Here is an 8,579-nt window from a genome sequence, read left to right as displayed (position 1 = left end):
ACAATCCCATGAGAAGAGAAGACTCCCCGGAAAAGACCCTGATGCTGGTAAAATGTGAAGGAAAAAGGAGAAGGGGACGACAGAGGACGAGATGGCTGGACAGCATCATCGAAGCAACCAACATGAATTTGATTGTATATGATTTGGTTAGAATTCTGTCTTTTTGGGATGCACAGGGAAAACCAAGGGGTATCTAGGTTGGAAGCTTCCAAAGATGGCCCCCAGTTGTGAAATGTTCTTGCCACATGTTCCATGTGGATATCCTCAGCAGAAAATATTTCCTGATGCTTGTTTACTTCCCCAAGATTTTCCTGACTGTTTTTATATTGATTTTCAGTTGTTTGGGTCTGTTTCAGTATATTACGCTGTACATAGTGGTGTAGTATGGTAGATAGAGTGTCAGACTAGGACTGGAGCCCTGGCTTGGGATCTTGATGGGTGAAGCAACAGTTCAACCACTACTTGAAAAACTCATATACCTCCAAAATCCTATTACCATCTAGTGATGTCAATTCTGACTTATCATCGAAGCTCCTTAAACATCTCACAATCATCAAAAACCATATCAGGGTCACCATAGGTCTGAAGTGACCTGACAGCACATTAAAATATGTCACTTTGTGAGTCAGTGTTGTGTGTGGATAGAGTGTTGCACTAGGACAGTGGTTCTTAACGTGGGCGATAATGCCCCCCAGGGGGCGATTTCATTTTTCAGGGGGGCGATAGAACGAAAAGGGGCGGTGTGGGGGCGCTGGAGCAGAAGGGGGGCGGTAGGGGGGCTCTGGAGCAAGCCAAACCTGTGAAGATGGCTGCAGCCTTTTTACAGTGTGCATGAATATATATTTTCCTCCAATTTTAATTTAGTTTCGGACTTTTTGCTTTGAAATTTTTAGTTCCTGCATTTGTTTTTATGCCCTTTTTATATTTCTTTTTGCGTCTTAAAATTCACTTGCAACTAAATCATTAAATGTTACTTTTGGGGGGGGGCTTTCATTTTCTTGGAATTTAATTTTGTTTTCAGTGGTCATTGGATTTAAGTGTCTTAAACAAACAAACAAACAAACAAACAAACAAACAAACAAATAAGATATCATCACCGCGGGGAGGGGGGGTGATGATAACTTCCTCAATGGCTCAAGGGGGCGTTTCTTTCAAAAAGGTTAAGAACCACTGCACTAGGACACTGGAGACAAAGGTTCAAATCCCTGCTCAGCCCCAGAAACTCACTGGGGTATGGCACTGGTAAAGCCACTCCTTCAAAATTTCACCTACCTTGCAAATCCAATAAGGGTCACCCTAAGTCAGAAGTAACCCAATGATACATAAAAATAACAATACAAATATTACAGAAGTATTATGTAAACTGCCTCAGAAATGCAATTGAAGGATAGAATTGGTTATAGCCAAACCTTAGTGCCTTGCCACATGACAACCGTAGCATGTTGAGGGTAAAGCTATAGCTATAGCTTCATTTTGAGCGTTTGTGGAGAAATATTTGTAACTAGTATCTATAATTTTTTTTTGCTTTGGGCTTAGATTAATTTTTCTTTCAATTAATTGCCTCTGTTTTTAGCCATGAGAAACATTCACAGGTTGATATATTTGACAGATATGCCTGGAGTTAAAGGATTTGTAATTGGTTAACGTGTGATGCAGTAAAGCCCATATGAATGCACATATCCAGGCTGGAGATGGAGAAATTTAATAAGGTTATACATCAGTGATATAGCTAATACACATTCACATGCTAAGAACAATCATATGAATAAAATGAGATCGTCTGAGAAAAACTTGAGGAACGTGATAAACGGTGAAAGACTAGAGCCCCGACTTTTCTACATTGCTAATTTAATTCTTACTCCTCCTTCAGACATGAATTTAATAGAGAAAGAGCACTGATGAGTTATTTTGGCACTCTGTATAATAGACAACCATTGGCTTCAAGCTATAACATTTTGCCAGGGAATCCAATGTTTCTTTCAAAGATATAGATGCAACTATATCCCATTTACCCAGATGGATTATTATTGCCTGAATGGTCTCAGTTCACAGGTGAACTATATCATTAGACAGAGTGAGGCAGTGGCTTTAGGTGACAGATCCTACAGGAGTGCAGTGTGGTGTTGGGAGGGACAACTGTGTGATGCAGCTTGCCTGATGCTCCTTAAGCTTGCCTGTTGTCTTCAGCACCAAGTGGAGGAAACTGTTCCATAACCAAATCCAACCGTCATGTCATTCAGGTTTTAAATGTGGATCACAGGAACATAGAATTTTAGCGGTGGAAAGGAACCTAAATGTAATCTCATAGGACATTCACAGCTAAGACATTCCTGGCAGATGGCCACCCAAGCTCTGTTTAGAAGGAAGGTCTACCACCTTCTGAGGTAGCTAATTCCACTTCCAAGCAGCTATTATCTTCAAGAAGTTCTTCCTTATGTTTAGACAAGTTATCATTTCTTGTAATTTAATCCATTGGCTTGGATCTTCATGTCTGGAGCTGTACAAAACAATTGCTCCATCTCCCTTGTGACTGCCCTTCAGACATTTATTTCAAGGCTGATCTATCACTTCCCAATCTACTCATCTTCAAGCTGAACACAGCCCTCAACTCAAACGGCTTGGGCCCTGGATACTTGAAGGACCGCCTCCTTCCATATGAGCCTACCCGGCTATTAAGATCTAGCCAGGGGGGCCTTTTGAAAGAGCCATCCCTCAAGGAGGTAAGAGGGATGGCTTGTAGACAAAGGGCCTTCTCGGCAGCTGCCCCCAGACTATGGAACGCCCTCCCAACTGAAATTCGCCTGGCGCCGACACTGATGATATTTCGGCGCCAGGTCAAAACCTTCCTGTTCCAGAAGGCTTTTAATTGAAATAACATTAACTGTGGGTCTTGATGATGGCAATTTAAATTTTAATTTGTATTTTAATCGTATTTTAATCATTTTATATTTTATTGTGTTGAATTTTAATTGTTGTAAGCCGCCCAGAGACCTTTGGGTAGAGTGGGCGGCATATAAATTAAATAAATAAATAAATAAATAAATAAATAAATAAATAAATAAATAAATAAATAAATAAATAAATAAATAAACTGTTCCTCATAGTTTTCATACCCTTCAAAGGGAAGGGCTGCTATCTTTTCTCTTCCTTAGGCAGCTGAATGTCCCCGATTTGCATAACATACCTGTTTAACCATGTTGAGTGAGAATTTCCTCCTCAAAAACTATATCTTTCTTTATGAGCTTGCCTGAGTCTTTATGAGCTTGCCTGAGTCACGGAAGGCCTTTCTCACCAACATCCTCACAAGTACAGTTGGTGGGGACACTGAAGAGGACTTTCTCTGTTGCTGCTCCCAAATTCTGGAACTCCCTCCCATAAAAAGCCAGGTGGGCTCCATTTTTGCTGTCCTTCCACAAGTAAGCGAAGACCTTTCTCTTCAGGCAAGCTTTCCCTTAGTGACTGATTGTCTAGGACAGTGGTTCTTAACGTGGGCGATAATGCCCCCAGGGGGCGATTTCATTTTTCAGGGGAGCGGTAGAACGAAAAGGGGCGGTGTGGGGGCGCTGGAGCAGAAGGGGGCGGTAGGGGGGCACTCGAGCAAGCCAAGCCTGCAGCCTTTTTACAGTGTGCATGAATATATATTTTCCTCCAATCTTAATTTAGTTTCAGAGTTTTCGTCTTGAAATTTTTAGTTCCTGCATTGCGGTATATTTTATGCCCTTTTTATATTTCTTTTTGCGTCTTAAAATTCACTTGCAACTAAATCATAAAATGTTACTTTTGGGGGGCATTTCATTTTCTTGCAATTGAATTTTGTTTTCAGGGGTCATTGGATTTAAGTGTAATAAATAAATAAATAAATAAATAAATAAATAAATAAATAAATAAATAAATAAATAAATAAATAAATAAATAAATAAATAAATAAGATATCATCACCATGGGGAGGGGGGCGATGATAACTTCCTCAATGGCTCAAGGGGGCGTTTCTTTCAAAAAGGTTAAGAACCACTGGTCTAGGACACAACAAACGGAATGGTTCATATTTGGTTGATTCTAAATCTGTTCTTAGCAATTACTTTACCTAATATTTCTAATATGTTATTCGTTCTTCTTTAATATTTGAATTTATATTTGAATCATTTATACTTTTTAAGTATTTTAAAGCTGCTTTGGGTCCTTTTTTAGGAGAAAGGCAGGGTAAACATTTTAAAATAATTTTTAAAAATTAAAAATGACTTGGATTTCATATAAGAGCAATGGTGGTGGTAAAACGGTGTTCACTGTCCTTGTTGATTGTCTGCCAGAACTGATTGTTTATTGGAACAGTCAAACTTTGATCTGAGAAAAGTACATTCCTTTGCATGTCCCATAAAAGACATAAGACCCATTGACTTAAAATGGACATCTTGCATGAAAGCCAATGTGGTACAGCTGTTAGTGCTTGATAGGGAATCAGTAGGTACAACTTCTTATTTTAGCTCAGCCGTGAAACTCAGTCTGTCTCAGCCTGGTCTGCTCCACACGCTTGTTGCAAAGGTGAAGATGGGAGATTAAAAGCCATGTTTACTCCCTCATCTTTTCAAGAGAAGAGCCAGAATTTAAATATAAAGAATCAATCTATAAAATAATATGAAATTTCAATTTCCATTGTTTTAATAATGCAAGGATGGTTTGGATTAAAATGTAAGTAAACCATATCTTTATCTGCTCTTGGTCAAATAGCGATCATGAAAATGTAGCATTATTCTGTAAAAAGCCTTACTAAATCAATGTTTGATTTGATCTCTGTTGCATGTATGTTCATTGCATTCCTGTATTATTCATCTGTCACGTTTGTGACCTACTTCAATTATATGCTACTTCTATTCATTTATAGTTTGCTATGCTCTTTCCCTTCAGTTAATCCTACCGTTGCAGCTCCTCCCAGCTTGTACAATCACCTGCTGTGGCTTTCTGTATGTGATACTCAGAGGTTACAATTTATTTGGTGCTTTCACCGTTAGCAATTAGTACTCACTGCTTACAAAAAGGGGACAAGAAGCCTATCTTGCAACATAGAATATCTATTTTCCCTCTTAGCCTTGCACAAAATTAAACCACAAAAAAGAAAAGAGGCCAGAACAAAAGGATGGTTTTATCTGCCCCTTTATCGCTTTCTCCCTGAACAAAAGTGGATTGTTTTATTTTCATTGCCTTGCACTGCTTTCAGTCCAGAGGACCTCCCGGCGAAGATGCACCAGGGAGACAAGACTTCTGCATGAAAAGTACCTGAGTACAATTTTAAAGGTTGGGTTGCACGAAACTCCCCATGGTAAAGCTGCCACTTCTCATTCAATCTGTTCCACACAAACTGAATGCAATGTTAAATGCATTAAGTGGTTTACGGAACTGACAGCTCAGGTGTTGATATTTTAAGATTAGTGTAGGCAAGAATGATGCAAAATATCCAAGCCATGAACAAGACAGCTGCACCCCATTTTGAAGAGAAGTGCCCTTAACAGGAGAACATGAAGAAATGCTCTAGTCTAGAGCATGGTCCTATTATTGAAGAATGTTCTTTTTCTTTTGTATTATTATTACCTAGTGTAATGATATGCTATTAAGCCGATTCCAACCCATGACTAGTTCAACTTCCCGGGATTTTATAAGTACAAAGTACTCAAATATGGTTTAACAATCCTTCCTTCGGGTGGCGCTCTGGAAGTATACAGCTTGCCCGTGGTCAAACAGGTGGCAAGGGATGTAAGCCCATCAGCTACACACAAGCTCTGGGTGCAGTGGCAGTTCAACCTCCCAGTCCTTCAGTTCACACTTAGGCATTGCATCCCACTGAGCTATACCAGCTCTATTATGACCTGTCAGCCTGTTGTTACCAACCTTCTTTCGAGGTTCTCAGGTGATCTCCTATCCACAGCTTACCACAGTCAACCCTGCTTAATTTATTTCCTCAGACCATGTTTTGGGGATAATATCAGACCTATGGCCAAGCTTGTTCTGGGAACCATGGTCCAAAAAAGAGTAACTTGTCCTAACTCTGGCCATAGCAAATATCGACAAAGCACTTTTGCTGGAAAATTGCACAATCAGTCACAACACGAACTATGTGACTGATTATGCAATCTATTTGTTTGTCAGTGTTTCAGAGTAGGCATAGCCCTGATCACTGATTCATTAAAATTGTTTACCTCAGAGGACTAAGGATTATCTGTGAATTAGTCTCACACTGACCAACATCCACCTTCCAAGGAGAAGGCTTTGTTTGCATGAGACTAAAAATAATTCATAACATTTCAAAAGAAAAAGTCTTCTGAATGTATTATATATTATATATTGTATCTGTTTTCAGTGCGGAAGTAATTGGCACTCTCGAATTGGCCTTCTCAGCTGCACTAGACGCTGTTCCAAGTCCTCTATTCAGAGAATGTGACCAAAGTCTTAGTTACATTTGTTTAAAATAATTTTTTGCCATAACCAAGTGATATACACATTAGAAATATCTCTTCATCTGCCAGCCAGCATACAATTTCTTATTACAGGAGTTAATTCCTTTTCCTCTTATTCCCCTGATAATTATTCTAGCTAAATTATCCCATGGACCAGAGCACGCCAGGCCCTCCTGTCTCCACTGCCTCCCAAAGTTGGGTCAAATTCATGTTGGTAGCGTTGATGACACAGTCCATCCATCTCGTCCTCTGTCGTCCCCTTCTCCTCTTGCCTTCACACTTTCCCAACATCAGGGTCTTTTCCAGGGAGTCTTCTCTTCTCATGAGATGGCCAAAGTATTGGAGCCTCAGCTTCAGGATCTGTCCTTCCAGTGAGCACTCAGGGTTGATTTCCTTCAGAACAAATAGGTTTGTTCTCCTTGCAGTCCAGGGTCTCCTCCAGCACCACAATTCAAAAGCATCAATTCTTCGGCGGTCAGCTTTCTATATGGTCCAGCTCTCAGTTCCATACATCGCTACTGGAAAAACCATGGCTTGATATGTGGACTTTCGTCAGTAAATTATTTACATATTCATAATTTTTCTTATCATGATTGGTTATAAACAGCATGATAAACTCAGGTTATCTCTACCAGTTTCTGAATAGTGAGATTATTTTTATATACATCACAGCAATCTGATAATATTAATAAGCTTGTAGAAGTTATTATCTTCTGATATATTATCATGTCACTTCAGCATTTTTGTCATGCTTCAACAAAAAGAGGCTTTATCTTGTATAAAATGTGTAAGCCATTATCTATAGAATTTTACAATTAATTACAATAAATGTGGTTCTGAAGCTGCCCGTTTGCTATTTATTTTTAAAGGCACAAAAGCATTTTGCATTGGCTAGAAGTTAACTTATCAAAGCACAAAACAATTTAATCACTGTTATTCTGCTCTGTTTTGCTCTATTTATCCAAGTCCAAAGCCAGTTGCAATGGCCCATGCAAAAAAGAAGCTTATCAGTTGGGCTAAAAGCCACTTTTATGAGAAGGGCATATATTATCTCAGTATTAGTTATTACAGTAAACTTTTTTTTTTTTGGCTTCTGTCCCTTCAGAGCTATTTATGTGGCTTCAACTGAGCTCTAAAGGCCATTTCTCCTAAGCTTCTGCTTAATTAATTCTCATCAGTGTCTTTTACCTTTTCTAGCCAGGAGTCTTGGTATCTTTGCCCTGGGAAGTATTCCAGGTTTGTCTAATTAGGCAAATGCTGATTTCAGAAATATCTGCCAAGATATTTATGCTGTCAGCTTGTGTCCTATTTAAATAAAAGCAGCTAATTTGAATGGTAATATTTTGAACTCTTTGGAGTTGTCCATTCTTATTGTTTCACATAATGGTGTAAATCACAGTAGCAAATTGCCGCTAATTAACAAGTCACAACTTGGAATACAGGCAACAACTATTTAATTAGGTTTGGGGGTTTTTTTGGCTGTGATTTAAGGCATAGCATTTATATAGCCATAAATGATCACAGGGTTCTGGACCATGTTGTCCAGACACTTTTCTCCTCATCACTCAAGATCCTTCCATGCCTGGATCTCGTCAGGACAAACCTACCATATGCTACATGCTTAGTCAAAGAAATTCAAGATAATCTAATAACACACACAGTTGCCTTGCTGAAGTCAAGCAGCACATAGTCTGGTTGATGCCTGGATGGCCAATCCTCAACCAGCCCTATTTGGGTGTTCATAGTTGGATATACAGTACACATTGTGTGAGAGGTAGGAACGTTGCAGGTGATCTTGAGGAGAGATGCTCTGACAGGTAACATGATCCAAAACCATGGAGGGATTTACAAATGAGTGTCAAGAGGGCGGCTAACCTTAGAAAGATGGCTGCCTTTCTCGTATGTAGTTTATCTAAGCAATCATTTATCTAACTTAAATGGAAGAACAAGAAGAAACAGAAAGTGCCCTCAGAGAAACTAGAACCGAAGCCGCCGGTCTTCATTTAGATCTATAGAGGACAAGACGTAAAAACATACTCACACTATCTACCTGTCCATGCCACAAGATAACTTGCTACACGTGCCAATATTTGAATCCAATGGGCAGGAGGGATAAATAACATTTTCCCACAG

The 8,579-nt window shown here is 39.3% G+C and overlaps 1 long non-coding RNA gene across 1 annotated transcript; it reads left to right on the top strand.

The window, feature by feature from the left end:
- Window positions 1–655: 655 nt before the first annotated feature.
- LOC144588071 (uncharacterized) lies at window positions 656–3,930 on the top strand. The gene is made up of 2 exons (XR_013543406.1): window positions 656–825; window positions 3,626–3,930. It is a non-coding gene; the product is annotated as an uncharacterized LOC144588071 (long non-coding RNA).
- Window positions 3,931–8,579: the final 4,649 nt, after the last annotated feature.

The sequence above is a fragment of the Pogona vitticeps genome, chromosome 3 (assembly GCF_051106095.1).
Source record: "Pogona vitticeps strain Pit_001003342236 chromosome 3, PviZW2.1, whole genome shotgun sequence".
In the NCBI taxonomy this organism is placed as follows: Eukaryota; Metazoa; Chordata; class Lepidosauria; order Squamata; family Agamidae; genus Pogona; species Pogona vitticeps.
This window is presented reverse-complemented; position numbering and strand designations above follow the sequence as displayed.